Here is a 16834-nt window from a genome sequence, read left to right on the forward strand (position 1 = left end):
CAGGTAGATGAAACCAGATAGCCAGCCAAAGAGGTGGTCAGAGAACAATGACTCAATCAAAGGACCCGCCAGAAACACTGGAAAGGACTCAGCTAGACCCAGGCAAACACAGTGCCGAAGGACGGGCAAGGAGCACAGGCAGTGAAGCTGTCGGCGACAAAGCCAGAGAGCTAAGACACTGTCAGAAACAGTGCCAGAGAAACCGTCTGACACACAAGCAGAGAAATACCAGAGAAACTGATAGACACAAACAGGCATACACCCAGAAAAACAGCTCAAGAAAAGAGCCAGAGCCACAGCCAGATGCTCAGTCAGGAAGTATCCACACCACTCCAAACACTGCTAGAGACACTGTCAGACACACAGTCAGACACACTGCCAGAGACACCGTTAGAAAGATGGCCAGAGAAACAGCCAGACACACAGCCAGAGAAACTGACAGAGACGCAGTGCCAGATACACCCCAAGAAAGTGCCAGAGACTCAGCTCCAGACGGTGCAGACATAGCATAGCAGAGACAAATGTGGGTATCAGCCTGAAGTAGCTGTGGAGAGGTTGGAGAGCAACAGACTTCCTGGGGCTTCCTGTGGGAGAGGGCTCCTGCCTGCCTTTTGCGACCCTTGACCTTCTCCAGGAAAGTCCCCTCCTCTGAGCCTGCTTTTCCTTTCCTCCCTGTCACAGCCACAGGTGCCCTGACTGCCCCTCCCTGGCACAGCAAATCTTTCTGTGTCCCAAGTGGCCCCAGCTACTCTCTGCACATCAGTGACTCCTGGAGCCTTAGCTACCATCTGGCCTGGCTCCTTCTGACCCTCACCCCCTCCCCACTCTTCAGCTACTCCTCAGGCCTAGGAGGTTAAGACAATGGCCAAAGTTACAGTCAGCAAGCGGTGGAGCCAGGAAAAGAACCCAGGACTGCCTGAATTCAGAGGTGGTGTAAGAGAGAGAAAAAGAGACCAGCAGCCAGAGGCCTACCTGGTTCCCTGACCTCAGCCCTGGCCAGTCGCCCTCAGACCCTCCCCCACTGCCTCTGCCATCTGTCCATGTCTTTCTCCTCACAGCCAGGAAGATCCTCCGCCTTGGTCCCAGGCCCACTGCCCACCACATGGGAACAGGAACCAGGGCATGGGCAGGCAGAAGAGCAGGCAGAGTGGCTGAGGTTAGATCCAAAGATGGGAGTGTTCAGGGAGAGGAGGAACCGATGGCCTCTACTCCCAGCTCCCTCCTGGTCCACACAAGCACACACTCCCACGTGCATGCGTGCACACGCACACACACTCACACACACACACTCAGGCCCCCGCAGGGGGAGGGGTGGCTTCTTCATCAAAGTCGCCTCCATCAGCCCGATGAGTTACTGTAAGGGCCGGGCCCTGGGCCAGCAGGGCTGCAGCCACGGGAGACGGGCACTGCTGAGAGTGAGTGCTGCAGAATGGGGGTGGGGTGCCAAGACAGACACTGCAGGGTTGGGGGCACCCAGAAAAGGGAGAGACTCAGGGAGGGGAAACAAGAGGCAGGGAGAGAGAAGGAGCTCTGAGTGGAGACCCAGAGGGACAAGGAGAAGCTGACATAGGAAGAAATAGAAGAGACGCAGGGGGAAAGATGGGGCACATAGGAGATGGGCAGAGACTCAAGGGCAGAGGAACAGATCCAGAGAGAAGGGAGGAGACCCCTGAGAGGGTCTCTGCCCACCCTAGAGCATCTCCGTGGCCTGCCCAGCTCCTCTAGCACAAAGGAGGATGGGATGGTGGTCAATGCTATGTGAGACAAGAGCAGGGCCCTCCTGGAGGCTGGAAGGATTCTTTCTGGGGATCCAGGACCCCAGCCCCTAGGGGACAAGGGTGAAACCCCATCCATGCCCCTGCCCTGCAGATCCAGAAAGCCCCAGGCCAGTGTCACTTCCCCCTTTCCTCAGACTCCCAACTGGGCCCACTGCCCAGGTCGGAGGTTGAGGCCAGAGGCATCCAGGACACACCTCCATCCTGCCTTGGCTCATTCCAGGCCACCCATCCCAGGGTAAAGAGCATCTTTCCTGAGAATTTTCCAAGTCCACACCCTATGGCTCTGGGATAGATCTGCAGGATGAATCCCATAGAGCCCCAGATAAGGGCTATGCAAACTGGCCCAGGCTTCCTATCAGCCCCTTGAAGAGATCAGCCCCAGAATGAGGAGGGAACAGAGGGGATACCCCGTAAGCAAGAAAGGAGCCCAGCGCCCAGAAGCCCCTGAATCCCTTGTCAGCACAAGGGTCCCTGCACCTATCCCAGCAAAGAACCCCAGTGTCATCATTACTCCCACACAGGTAACACATTAAGTGTCAAATTCTGGGGTCCCAACTTACTGCCATTGTCCCGCTGTGGCATAAAGACACCATTACACAATGATAATGCCCATTGAAAATGACACAGTTGTACCATTGACAATGACACACAGGGATGTTGACAGTCACCACAATGACAATAATGCAGTGAGTGACAGTCACATACATTGACACCAACAAACAGGGCAATGATACCGGTTGACAATGACACAGTCACAGTGACAGTAGCCTCAGAATCAAAGATGCAATGAGACTCCGTCACATAGAGTAACACTGATGGTGACATCAACACAGTGACACAGCGATGTTGATGGACTCAGTAACAGTCTCACAGAATGATACTAGTCCACAGTAATACTGGCACCCCTGGAGTCTGACAGCCGCCATCAGTAACACTGACAGACACTATGACAGGCTCCAGGTCAGGAACCTCTATTACCCAGTTTAAGAATCTGGCTTAGGACCCAAGACCCAAGAACTGTCTTGCCAGTCCCAGCAATGTTCCAGTTGCCCTGTGCCCCTCCCCTCACCCCATGCCTAGCTGAGGGTAGAACCTGGGGAAAGGAGGTGAGTTTTGGAAAGCTTCTATTTATCCCTGCAGAATCACAGACAGCAGTTTAGATTGTAGAAGGCCAACCCTGGGGAAGTCCTGCCACCATCAGGTCAGGGTGGGGGATAATGAGCACCACTAACTGCATTTCAGCTATAATTGTGTGTGCGTGTTGATATGTAATAGTGTGTTGTGAACTTCAGGGTTTGGGTTGCTGTGGGCATGCTGAGGGTCAGGTAGGCTCAGTCTTGCCTGGACAATGAATGATCAGGGAGGCCTCAAAACAAGTGACCTCAAAGCAAGGTTATTGTTCCATCTCTGAGGCAGGGAATTGAAATCTAGGGAAGGTCACCAGATGGACTCCCTCCATTGCCAGGGATCAGGGTGGGTTCAGAACATCCATCTGATAAGGGCATCTGGCCCAGCACAGAGCGGAGGGGACTCCCCACAGCTTCCAGTCCCCTCTCTGACTCCCACAGCCCAGACTCCAGAATCCCACAGTGAGGGGAAAAGGCACCTTTTATCCTGGGGCCTCATCTCCTTCACCTCTCCCCACAGCAGCCTAGAGGACCCATCTCAGGAATGAGGCAAGAACACAGGACACAGCATGGACTCACTGATTCAAACGCCTGGGGACTCTAGAAGCCTCAGACCTGCAGAGGAATTACGTTGGAGCAGAGAAAGAGAGATACATAGACTTGGAGAAGGAAATGAGAGACAGAGCGGGGGCAAAGACAGGGACAAGGACATGGTGGGCAGGGAGGAACAGTACTGGCTGAGGGAGAGCCTGGAAGAGACAGGGCAGGCGGGAAGCTCCAGGATGGGGAGGAGGGGCTGAGGCTGGGAGGCCCCCAAATCCCACCAGGCCTAGGCAGCCTGGACAGCGTGGGCGGTGGGGGCGGGGGCAGAGGCCTGAGCGGTCCAGAAGCTTGGGGGGTGGGGGGACCAGGCCGATGAGGGAGGCCTGGCCCCTGGCAGCTGGCCCAGCAAGCCCCCCACCAGGGAGGGGTGGGCCTAGGTCAGGGGCCAGCTCGTGGGCTGGGGCTGGCTGGCCATGGGCGGGCAGGCTCCCACTCCCTATGGTGTTTCTCCCTCCTGTCTCTGAATCTCTGGTCTCTAGCCCCTTCTCTTTTCCCTCCTCTCTGAATCCAGACCTGCCTCTCCTCTCAGCTCTCTCAGAGACCCCACCCCAAGTGGCATAGGGCTCCAAGCTGTGCCTGGGTTGAGGATTCAAGATTTACCTCCTCCTGGGCTACCATGTCCCTACCCATACCAGGGGCAAGCCTCAGTCCTCAGGGGAAAGGACCCTACCCAAGCTTAGGCCCCGTCCTCCTCCTTAGAAGGGGGCAGGATAAGCCAAGCACCAGTAGGAGGGGGCCAGGAGGGAGGCAGGGGGAGCGGTCCCCCAGCTCTCAACGCTGGCTGAGGCTGTGGAAAAGGAGGCGGCCCAATTGAGTGAGTTGGGGGGGTGGGTATCCGCACCTGCTGTTGTGACCTCCACAGCCGGAGATGGAAGCCTGGGGGGGACAAGATTCCGATGGATTTTGGCAGCGGCCTGGACTCTAAGTGCTCAAAACCCCCACTCCCAGCCTTTTGCACCGTGGGGACCCTGAGATCAGCATGTGCGTGCCCTGCTGCACGTGTGTGCGGGCGTGTTGTTGGGGGAGCCTGGGGCCCTCCCATGATGGGCCTGGCCAGGCAGATGGGAAGGCATCCTGGGGAGATGGGAATCTGTCACCAGCCTGTGCCCACATGTGAAGGCCCACTTGGAGCCCTGCGTGCTGCCTGGTGACCTGGGCATGGGCTTGTATATGCACATACATGCAGGCCTGTGCTTAAGTAGCCCTTTAGATGCAGAAGGCCTGGGCTTTTACCCTCAGAAGTCATCTGGTCCAGCCCCCTTCCTCTTGAATGGAGAAGAGGAAGGGGCAGGTAAGTTCATATCCTCCCTTTGGATACATAGGCTCTGGAGAGCTTCACAGAACCTGAGGCACTGGTGCCAAATCCCCCAGCCCCCAACCCCAGTCCATTCTCTTCTGGATTCCACAAGAATCAGGAGGCCCCCTCCACCCAGGAAAGGCACACACTCCAGTCAGGTTAAGTCTGTGGGGAGCAGAGTGCTGCTCTTCTTGGAGGGACAGAATGCTGCAGCATGTTAGACAGCTGGAAGAACTCCATGAAAGGCAGGGGATGGGCAGAGCAATAGGGTTGACTAAGACTTTCCTTAGCAGGGGGGATGGGGTAGGGAAAGGCCCGAAGTGGATGCCAGGGACAGGAAGGAGGCTGCAAGGCAGGGCCCCCCATGGAGACAAGGATGGATAGAATGGCTTTCCAGAGTTGGAGACTGGGACAAAGACCTATTTGCCTCAGCATCTCCTACCACACCCACCCCTGGACCCATCACTGCTATGGTGCAGACACACCCTTGAATCCATACACAGAGGTCCAGGCATGCAAGCTCACACACACACACACACACACACACACACACACACACACACTGGGGGGTGGCGGCAGCAGTGCATGTGATGCATTGGCTTGTAACAAAAAAAACCTGAAGCTGGTCATTCTGACAGAGCCAGAGTTGGGTGGGGGGAAAAGAAGCTTCGAATGTCTTCTGTGTTCTGTTCTCTCTGCCCCCTAACGTGCACGTGCACCATGCACGCTACTTCTGAGGAGCCTTCTGGTCTGCTGGGCAAGACCAAGCCATCCTTCCTCCCCTTTCCTCCCCTCCTCACAGTGAGGAAGCCAGAGCAATCTGTTCCTGATGGGTAAACACAGGCGTGAGTATGCGCACACACATGCTCACACACACCAGCCACTCAGGCCACACAGCGCCCAGTGCTCACTTTATCCTAAGATAGAGCACACACTTGGGTTCTCACTACACCCGGCAGAGCTCTCAAAGCCCCTGCCTCCTCAGACACACAGGACCAGAGCTTCACGGACACACCCAGGCAGCCTTTTGCAGACACTGGCATTCAGAGCCTACCATTGTGGCCACACATCAGGGCCTCCCACATGGATACCCACTCCCACAGCCCCGTACATGCTGGTGTGCATGCACACACACATTACAGTCACACTCACACACACAGACTCCCTCACACAGCCATGGTCTCACATATGGATACCATCACACACTCCAGTCAACCTTCCACACAGACACCATTGTACACCTCCAGAAGCTCAGGGCCCCCAGTCACCCTTGGCCCCTCACGCCCCGACACCAGCAATGGGAAACACCCACATACACACCCTGAACAGCCACACTGTGCCAGGACCTCAGGCTGCCTAGTTGTGCCTGAAGGGAGGGAGAGAAAGCCTAGGGTGGCCTAGGGCAGGAAAGAAAAGGAAATACTTTGTTGGTCCCTAAATAGATGATTATTCCCCAGGCAGCTCCTTCTTCCCCAAACCCTGCTTTCAACAGCATTAGGGGATGAAGGCAGATCCTCTCCATATAGGAGAGGTGAAGGAAGTACCTAGGGGAGACAGATGTTGGCACTGGAATCGGCAAGAGCCAGAAAGGCCCAGAAACCAGCCAACTCCCCAGGCCCTTGCTGCCTCCCCTCATGACCCTCTCTTTGCCACGATGAGGATCAGCAGCAGCTCTCAGCCTAGCTATCTGCTGTGTGATCCCAAGGCCTCTTCAAAACCTCTATATGCCCATAACTGTCTAGCGGGCACCCAGATGTCTGGCCTGGCTGCAGAAGGGGCAGGAGAGGGGAAGGAGATGGGACCTCCACTCCAGCCCCCCAGCCCCCACCAAAGCCCTGGCATCACTGGCAGCCCACAGAGAGGTAGGGCAGATGCCCAGTATCGGAGGGGGGGGCAGCAGGCAGAGCGAGCGGGTGCTCCTCTAACTACTGAGGAGGAGAGTCCTAAGGTGTCCTTGGACCCTGCAGCCCCGCCCCCATCACTGGAGGAGTAGATGCAGAGTCGCTGTCCAGGCAGAATGGAATCCAGGCTGTGCTGGCCAGGCCCCAGCCCAGGAAAGATCGGCAATGCTGTGGACATCCTTGCCACTTGCCACTCCAGGTGTAGCTGGGGCCCTGATGCCTCCATCCTAAAAGGAGCCTGACTTGACTCCATGGAAGCCAGGCAGGACCTAAAGAAATCAGGCAGGGGTAATGCCATAAAGCCAGGTGATAGGAACTTCGAGGAAGCGGGCAGTGGGGACAAAAGAAACCAGGCAGCGGGGTGTAAGGAAACCAGGTGACAGGGCCCCAAAGAAGGTAGGTGGTGGGAGCCAAATGAAACCAGGCAGTGGGGACTAAAGTTAGCTAGGAGGTGTGGACAAATGAAGCCAGGCTTTGGGGATCAAATTAAACCAGGCAAGAGGCCCACAGGATGTGAGAAAAGAAAGATATCAAGAGCTCATCCCCTCTGTCTAGATGTCACCCCCACACCCTGGGCCTCTCTCTCTGTAGTCCCCCTTCCACTCAGGCGGTGGTCCCCTCCCCCAGGCCGATGGACACAGCCAGAGCCCCCTCCCCTCTCAGAGGCCTGGTCCGATTGCAGCCAATGGGCCCCGGCCCCATCCCTGGGACCTCAGGAAGTCCCAGTCCCTCCCACCGGCTGCAGAGGCAGGGGGGCTGAGGGGAGAGAAAAAGAGAAGAGAGACAGCTTGGCAGGGGGAGCGCGCGGAGCAGCCGCGGGGGGCGGGGGCCAAGAAAGGAGCGGGAAGCCCCGAGGCGGGCTGGGCGGGCTGGCGGGTGGGCGCGGGGCGGGGGCGTCGCGGCGGTGGGGGTGACAAGTCTTCCGGCCCTGCGGCCACTGACCTGGGTCCCCACGCAGGCGCCCCGTCGGTGCCTCCGGCGCTCCGTGGGTCCGCCTGCCCGCCTGCGGGCATCGGGTCTGCGGGGCTGGGGCCCGGGCAGCCGCAACGACCCGGGAGGCAGGAGCAGCCCCCACAGCGGTCCCGGCGGGCGGGTGGGCGAGGGGCCGGGCCGCGCGGTGAGCGACGAGGGCCGAGCCCCGAGTGAGCGACCAGGCAAGCGGGCCGGGAGGAGGGGAGGAAGGAGCGCGCTGCAAGCGAACGAGCAAGCGAGCTGCGGAGGGAGAGTGAGGGACGGCATGCAGTGAGGTCATCCTTTGAATCTAATTGTCTGAGTCAGGAGGAGATGTGGCACTTGATGCTGGGGGAGGGGAGGCAGAAGGGACCCTCCCCGCTCCGGTCCAGGCCCCACTCCACACCCAGGGGCGGCCGGGGCCTCCCTTCCCCGGCCAAGGAGAAGTTGCCGCAGGCCAACTCGGGCAGACCACTGCCGGTCTCAGGGCTGACCTCTGCAGCCTGGGGCTATCAGCAAGCGGTGAGAGATGTGGGACCCGGCCCCAGCTCCGGGCTACCTTCCTCCTCCCGGGGTGACCACTCCCTCCCAAGGACCAGCTCACTTCCCCACATTTTTTAGGGCACGGGAGGTTCCCAGCCTACCCCCAGGTCCTATTCCAGGTCCTAGTCCTGCCCTCTGAGGATAAAGCAGGAACTTCAGCCAGCCTTCCAAGTTGCTTACTTTAGAAGTATGGGGCCCCAACTCTATTCCCCAAGTTACTTCCAGTGCTGGGAATTTGGGGGAATCTGGAAACTGAACCCCAGGCTCACCATCCTGCCCTCTGGGAATGACAGTACAATGCCACCCGTGCTCCAGTGACCTTCTGTATTTGGGATGAGGACCCCACATCCCCCTTCAGGAGGGGCAGGAGCAGGGCAACTCCTAGGGTCTCCGGGGAGGGACCAGGCTGCCCAGAGGGTGAGGGGCAGGTTGGTCGCTAGACCCTGGGCTTGTCAGGTGTGCACACCTGTACATATACACATGAGCACACGCACACGTGCACACGCACATGGGGTCGGGGGCACCAGACAGCTCGGGATGCTCACACCAAGGGCCGTACACCCCTCCCTTCGCCCCCGTGGGGGAGGGGTGATAAATATTTAAGGGGCTTTTAGCTCAAAAGGGGCTGGAATGGGGGAGGGAGGGGGATCCACGCTGCCTGATTAATGGGGTTACGGGCTTGGATCAATCCCTCCGCCCGCCGCTCCCTCCTCCCCCTGCTCCCTCCCTCTGCCTAATGCGCTTTATCAGGAGACGCTTTTCTGACTTGGCAGCGTCGGGCGTTTTAAATAGACCCATTTAGAGCTGGGGTTGGGGGAGAAGGAGGGGGGTGGAGAGACAGAGATTGAGACAGGCTGGGAGACAGAGACAAATCAGGAAAGAGAGATGGGCCCTAGAAGAGAGAGACTGGGAGAGGAGAGACAGAAGGAAATGCAGAGATACCATCGAGATAAGACACTGAGGGTGAGGCTCCCACAGAGGCTGAGATGGAGAGAGAGAGGGTGATGGAGAGAGAAAGGGTGATGGGAGGTCAAAGGAAGCTGGGGGCCTGAGGAGCAGAAACAAACAAAAAGAGAGACAGGGAGGAAAGGAACCATGGGCAGCGGGGAGAAACCCAGAGAGAGGCTCTCCACAAGGGCTGAGTGCTAGCCTGGGAGACAGCAGATATTCTTTATTTCCGAAAACAGTTTTTCATCCACTTTGTTAAATTAAAAAGCTGTTTTTAAAATGGTGCTGGAGGTGCTGGCTGGGGGAGGGTGAACAGAACTGCCAAGTCCTCCCTCTCTGGCCTCCTCCTCCTCCTTGGCCCCCACAGAAGCTGCCTCAGCCTGAGCCCCTGGGGTGTTCTCCAGCTCCCCTGCTCGCTGAGGCAATCCTCTGAGATCCCCAGGAAGAGGGTCAGGGCATCTGAGCTACTGTTCACTGGCAGGAAGTCCCTCCTGCTGTCTGGCTTCAGTTCTTCTTGCTGCAGGGAGCCCATTCTTTCCCCGACCACTATCCTTCTCCAGCTCCCGTCCCGGTTCCCTAAGGTGTTCCCAGTTTGCAGAGGATTATGTGCCCTCGCGGCCCAGTAGCCCACTTTCCATGTAAGCCATCAGACTCCTCCCAAGGTATCCCCCATAAATATTATCTTTTATTCTGTACATCCATCTCCTAGCCCCATCCTACTCTGAACTATCAGATACATACCCCATGTCCTTGGGTCCTCTGGGAACAGTGGGGTGAAAAGCTTAACTTCCTACAGCCTTCTCAGGCCTCCCTTCCTCTTCTCCTGGGCCCCAGCTCCATCTTAAGCCCCTTTTATGTGTCAGCCTGGGGTACCCCACTCCACCCTCAACAACACCCTGGTCCTAGTTGTGAAGGGTTAGTCCCCCCTCAGCCCCCAGCCGGGAAAATGGCCAGTCTGTTTGGGAGCTGAGATGAAAAGCCCAGTCGGCCTTTGTGGGCCTCTGGCGGGTTTTGGACAATAGGCCCTTCCGTTCCGCTCCAGTGCCTTGATTCCTTGGATGCCCCCACCCCCAAGCTGCCAATCCAGGGGCCTTGCCTGGCCTGAATGAGAGACAGGGAGAGTCAGGCTCAGCCCCACAGCTGGCCTCAGAAGATTCTGGACTTTCTGACCTCCCATCCCATCTTTTTAAAGCCTACCTGCTCCTCCAATCAAGCCAGAGAGATGTTTGGAGGGGCAGAGAGGAAACCTGAGGACACTGAAACAGAAACATACTCCCATATCTGGGACTCAGCTCCCCCTTAGTATAGAACCCAGTTTCCTAACCTGGTGTTGCCCTTGCCTGTGTGACAATAGATAAGTCTCTTCCCTTTCTAGGCCTATTATGAGAGCATGAAAAGCCTCAGCCAGGCTGAGCCCAAAACCTCTGGAAAAAGAAAGGACAGGGAAGAGAGGAAGGAAAGGAATCTCAGGTCCTCCTCCACTCATGTCCCCTAGACGTACAGCCCCACCTCACCTGCCTGATTCCCTGAGACTGACCTGCCCCACCTGGGCCCCAGCACCTACCTCTTCACCACTGGCCAAACACCAAGCACATCAATGTCCTCCTCCTCCTCCAGACCAACTCTTCAGGACTTCCAAAACCAAGGGGGCAAGATGAGGTGACAAGGCTAGAGTCTAGAAGGGCAAAGGGCATAAATCAGAGGTCACAGAGGAGCCACAGGCCTTAGTCCAACTCAGAGGCCATTCCATACTCACAGCCCCACTGTGAGAAGGGGAGACTGAGGCAGGCAGCAGCTAAAATCTGGAAGAAGAAAAGTTGAGAGTAATACAGACCCCTTCTAACACCCCTTGCTGACTTCAGGTTCTGAACCACAGGCACAAAGGTTACCAGAGAAGGCAGTGGCCTGATACAACACAGAGATACACACCCGCAGACAATCCACAATTCCCATACAATCAGTTCACAGACACACAGGCACCTCCATATCACATGCATCCTCACATGCACAATCCTAGAGTCACAGGGTCACAGGCATGGTGTAAATAACCACCATCATAACACCCCCTTCCTTATCACCACTATGATTTATTGAGCATCTATTATATGCCAGGAACTGTGTTTGGCACTTTATATGCATTATCTTACTTAATCTTCATGATTTCTCCATGAAGTAGGTTTTATTGTTCTTCCCATTTGATAGCCAAGGAGACTCAGTTTCAAGGAGGTCTTGCCCTATACCACAGAGCTGATCAGTTCCAGAGCCTAGATTTGAGTCTATATCTAGTTCCAAAACCTTGCTGCTATACCAACTTGCCTGTGCAGATCTCTCACCCACCTGCACAATGCCTTTCCCAATAATAATAGCAGGTATCACTTGTTCAGGGTCCTTGGTTACCTAGACACTGTGATAAGTACTTAATTTACATTTTGGTATTGAATCATCAAAACAAGCTTCAAGGCCGGGCACGGTGGCTCACACCTGTAATCTCAGCACTTTGGGAGGCTGAAGCAGGTGGATCACCTGAGCTTAGGAGTTCGAGACTAGCCTGGGCAACACAGTGAAACCCCATCTCTACCAAAAGTACAAAAAATCAGCCAGGCATGGTGGCACGTGCCTGTGGTTCCAGCTACTCCTGAGGCTGAGGTGGGAGGATCGCTTGAGCCTGGGAGGTGAAGGTTGCATTGAGCCAAGATTGAGCCACTGCACTCCAGCCTGGGTGATCAAGTGAAACCCTATCTCAAAAAAAAAAAAAAAAAAAAAAAAGCTTTGGAGGTAATACTGTTTCTGTTTTACAGATCCTGAAACTGAGGAGAAGCAGCTTGGCTAAAGTCACACAACTGGTAGTTGGTAAAGGAGCTGGCCTTGAACTCAGGGATATCTTGAAAGCCACTGTTGCTTCTATGGACTCCAGCCATTCAAAAGACCCCTCACCTTCTATAAGACCTCAGGAGATCCTCAGGGTCCAACTCTCCCCTGAAAACAGGTCCCAGATATATCTGCCAAAGGTATGATTAGGTGCCTAAACACATACCATGAGAAAGGGATTCCATGTCTTCCAATCCTGCCCAGAGATGCAGAGACATCACCAACCAGGGAGAGATAGCCAGAAACTAAAATAAGGTATTAGAGACAGGCTGGTTGATAGTGACAGATACAGCCACACCAAGACAGGCCCAAAGGGAGATTGAGGGGAAGCCAGAGACAGAGAGGGACACATTAGGCCAAAGAATGAAAGAGATAGCTGGAAAAGGAGACAACAGGAGTAGAGGAGGGTACAGGCTAACATGAAAAAACACGGACAGATACACTCCAGTATGCAGACAGACACATATAGACCCATCTGACCTTCACAAGAAACAGATTGTGAAAGCAAGCAAGGCTCAGGCTGTGTGTGGCGTGCGTGTGTGTGTGTGTGTGTGTGTGTGTGTTGTGGGGGGAGCATGCAGAGTCTGTATCGCTACGTACATTACACCAGCTGCTTCCAGCAATTTCATCTGATTAATAATAAATGCCCCATAATTACAGCTGCTCCCCTAGCCCTTCTTCCTGTTTTTTGTCAGCTGCTGCCAGGCCAGCCCCCAATAGACCCTATGGTCCCCTCCATCCTCACCTGCTGTCCTCTAGGAGGCTGAGAGAATGTGAGCTGGTAGAGGAGGCCAGATTCCCAATTTAAGGAGGGATACCCATCTCCCTATCTTGGATTAATGCCCTTTGCTTCCAAGCAAAAAGTCATCTTACTTAGGTCTCATTCAGAACTCTTCTACTGCATAGGTATAACTTGTGACCCCTAATATGGCCTAGGGGCCCACATCTGGGATGCAGAGAGACAAAATCCCCTTGCCCACTCTTTATTACTCACTGGCCAAGACTCCATCCACAAACTTTACCTCGCCTCAGAACCCTGTAGGCTCAGAGGAGGAAGGGACCAGGACAGGGGCCCTCACCCCATCATTCCAATCCCAGACAGCCCCAATCTTTGCCCACTTGTATACCCTAGAGCTCTGGACACTAGGTGGCTCCGCCTGCCCATTCCTGAGTACCCCCCCCAACTCCACCCCCACAGGTCCAGCTCCTTCCAGGCCTCCCACCCAAGCTCTCCAAGGCAGCTCTATCAGAATCAGCTGCGGAGTTGTGCCGATCTGTTTCTAATCGTTGGGGCCTGGTTCACGCTTGCCCCCACCCCCCAATATTGATTCCATTATTTGGAAAGTCACTGACGTCAGGGGCCTGGATGGGTGCCAAAACCGCCTTCTCTCCTGGCCTGGGCCAGGGCCCAGCCCCCCATCCCGCAATTTCACGGAGGGGCCCAGAAGGGTCAGCTCATGGGCCAAGGTCACATGGCATCTTCCCTCTGACTCTGGGCTCCTCTTGCCTTTTTGGGACCACTGTGCAGCTCCCTTCTGGATAGAGGGGCTATGCAAAGGCCTGGGATTTAGAAGTTGGGGGAGGCTATAAAAGGGAGTCTTAAGACCCTCATTGGGACTCTGGCTGCAAGGAGGGGCTCTGAAGAGGTAAGGAGGAGGGCAGTAGTTCAGAAAAGGGTAGTTGGGAATACTTTTGTGTTTTTTGCCACACTCTTATTTTGGAACATCCTGAAGCTGGTCTTGAAATGAATCCTACAGACTACTTGGTTTTTATTTCTGATATCAGATGTATCTCCAGACTCTCTTAGAAGGAAATTCTCTGCAGTGTAGGATAACAGATTACCCTAAATTTTACCATAATTTGACTAACTGGCACCAGTAATTTTATAAATCTTTGCTCCACATAAAACAAAGGCTCTCTCTGTCGTGCATCTCTCACCTGTGCTGCCTCAGGTTCCCCATATTCACACACTCTCCCAGTCTTTCCTGGCGCTGGGTGTGTTTCTTCCTCTCTGTCTCTATCTGACCAAGATGCAGCCACTGCCACACTGGCCCACGCCAGCAACTCCTGGGCTCTGGCTGGACAGAGTATTTTTAGGATCCGAACCCCATGTTCTCAGACAAGCATTAATAACCAATACAGACAGTCTGTGGTGCCCACAACAGCTACACAGCCTCAGAGCTCAGCCTTGGAAGGTCAGAGATGGGGTCCGTTCCCTCAGTTAGAGGGTCCCTGAGGGAATGGACCCCATCTCTTCTCGTCCAAGAAACCCACACCCAGAGAGGGTAAGGGGCATGTTCACCACCACATAGGGAAAAAAGGACCTTACCTTCTGCAAAATCCTGAGGCTGGGAAGGAGCAGGGTGACCTATGACCTCTGTCACAGAATCAGAGTGATTACCCTGCCCCAGCCTCCTCTGGTCCAGACCTTTCCAAGGAAGGGGCCTATCCTCTGCACTCCTTCCCTGAGTGAAGGAAAGTCCTTCCTCTAGTCTAGCCTGCAAACCAGTCTTCCTTTGAGCCAAACAGGGGTGTAGGACAGGGGATGCTGGGTCTCAAACCACAAATCTCAGGAGCTTCCTTCTCCCCACGATCTGTCCCACTCAGTGATTCATGCTTCAACATTTATTGAGCCCTTATTCCCTGCCAGGCACTGAACAGGGAGTCAGGCACACGGTCCTGCCCACAGGGAGCATTCGGTCCAATGAGAAAGAAAAAGATGTATTACTGTTCACACAAGAATGCCTTCCTATGGTGTACAAGGTTTGTGCCAAGAGCAGGCAGGTACAGGGTGAGCAAGGTAGACCCAGTCCTTGAGTCACACAGACCTCACAGGCAACTACTATGCAACCTTGGTTGAGTGTCATGTGGGGAAAGTACAGGTAGGCTATATGGTGGGGCACACTGACTGCCCTGGGTCTGGAGAAACCTGTCCTCCTACAGGCTAAGGACTCTTCAGTTTGCTCCTAAACTCAAGACGGGCCCTCAAGCTGAATACAAGTCACTACCATAGTTTAATTTCAGTTCCTGCTACTGTAGCTCTAGTCCCAGCTTTTGGGAGCTGGCTGCCCACAGCAGCAGGGTCTAACTCTTCTTCAACATCTGCTCCAGCTCCTCCTCCCACCCCTTGACCCACAGAGTGCCTAGCTCTGGTGACCTCTAACCAGGCACAGCTCTGTGCTTTGGGACTCTCTTTGCCCTCTGCAGAGGTAAAAGGGATTGATGACCTCAGTGCTCTCCATCCCCAAGGACCACTTGCCTTCCCAGCCCCTCCCCACAGGAAGCCGAGAGCCCTTGTGGGTTTGGTCACTCAGGGCCACAGGAGTTTACAAAGCTGAGGTCTCCCCCACTACCCCCACCCAATGGTGGGTCTAGAGGAGGGGTCAGTTCTCACTTCTCAGGCTCCTTGCTCTCTAGGACCCCCCAAACCAAGCACACATGGTCCCCCCCAACCCATCTGCATTTCAAAGAAAATCCACTCCATATGTTTCCTATTCATTTACACTTCAACTCGCCATGGGGGGGCACAGAGCAGGGGCGCCTTGCCTCTAAGCCCCCCACCCCCATAGGGGGGCTGGAGAGCATGCGTCCGCTTCAGGACAGGGCGCAGTTACAGCCCAGCCGTCTCAGTATTGGGAGGGACCACAGGGCCATGTCCCTACTGTGTGGGCTCCCATGGGGGAAGACAGCATATCTCAGGCAGCCCCACCCACTAATGTCCATAGCAGCAGAGCACGCAAAGTCCAGGGCAGGGTCTCCAGGGGAGTTGGAGTCCCAGGGCTGGCTGCAACCTAGGCCCCCCAGGGCTACTGCTCTTTTGGGGAACAGAGTGGGGAAGCCCAGGCATGCCCTGGAGCCAGGATAAGGGCTCAACAGGCAATCCCAGAGACACTGTGGGACACACACAACATAACATGGTCCCTACCCCTCCCCAGCCAGGGCAAAGAAGAGAAGACAGCGTGGGATCTGGGATCCCGTCTCTTCCTCCAGCTACCTTCTCCTCACAGATTTGAGGCTGTTATCTCTCCTACAATCACAGATTCAATACCCTGGAGCAATTGCAGGAGCCAAGGTCTGCTCCCTCCAATCTTCACACCCCTCCCATCCTAAGAATGATTGAGATGTGTGTGTATGGGGTGGGGAAGATGTCTTGGGAGGACAGGAGTCTTATTTCCCCCACCTGGCCTTCTCTACTACAGAAGGGATGTCCAAAACTATTCAAGGGGGATGGGTGTGCATTGACATGGCACACAGAGGAATCTAAGAGTTCACGTCACTCCTATACCAACGATCCACTCAGATTTTCCTGCCAAGTGCCTAGTCTCCTTATGGAAGGAAAGCAGGGAAATCTGACTGGGTTAGCCTTTACCACCACTCCCCTCCATTAGCCCACAGCCCATGTGAGGGATGTGACCAAATGTGTATCCTCTCTCCTCCTCACCTTTGGAGAGGACAGATCCTGTAGCAGTCTCTGTTCCTCACCTCAAGTGCCCCAATACTCACCACAAACCAAAGGAAAGCATGGGCATATCTGACCATGAGTCCTAAGTTCCACTGGAATTGTGAATGGCACAATCTCAGTGTGGATCTGAATGTGAGCCCAGGATGAAAGTGTGAGTTTAAGTGTCACAGTCTAATGTCCCATCTAACTGTGAACTCCAAGATGCAAGTATGAGTTTGAGTATGAGCCCAGGTCTCAGCATGCATCAGACTGTAAACACCAGTGGGTCTGAATGTGAGCTCCAGGACTGAGGTGTGAGCCTGTGAGTCTCAGGATTCCTGTACAAGTCAGCATAAGCATTAGAGTTCTAGTGTAAG

The 16834-nt window shown here is 55.0% G+C and overlaps 1 protein-coding gene across 10 annotated transcripts in view; it reads right to left on the reverse strand.

Annotated features, from left to right (window-relative positions):
- CNTFR (ciliary neurotrophic factor receptor) overlaps positions 1–16834 on the reverse strand; it is a 49375-nt gene that overhangs the window by 18645 nt on the left and 13896 nt on the right. For 5 of the 10 annotated variants that reach the window (XM_007968946.3, XM_007968949.3, XM_007968948.3 and 2 more), the window contains exon 2: positions 10713–10823. The exons of 3 other annotated variants lie outside the window; for them this stretch is intronic. The gene's annotated coding sequence lies outside the window, so the exon portion shown is untranslated. Of the gene's footprint in view, positions 1–7648; positions 7931–10712; positions 10824–16834 lie in introns of those variants that run through there. 2 more of the 10 variants (XM_007968943.3, XM_037998314.2) reach the window with 2 other exon arrangements.

This window comes from Chlorocebus sabaeus, chromosome 12 (assembly GCF_047675955.1).
Source record: "Chlorocebus sabaeus isolate Y175 chromosome 12, mChlSab1.0.hap1, whole genome shotgun sequence".
NCBI lineage: Eukaryota > Metazoa > Chordata > Mammalia > Primates > Cercopithecidae > Chlorocebus > Chlorocebus sabaeus.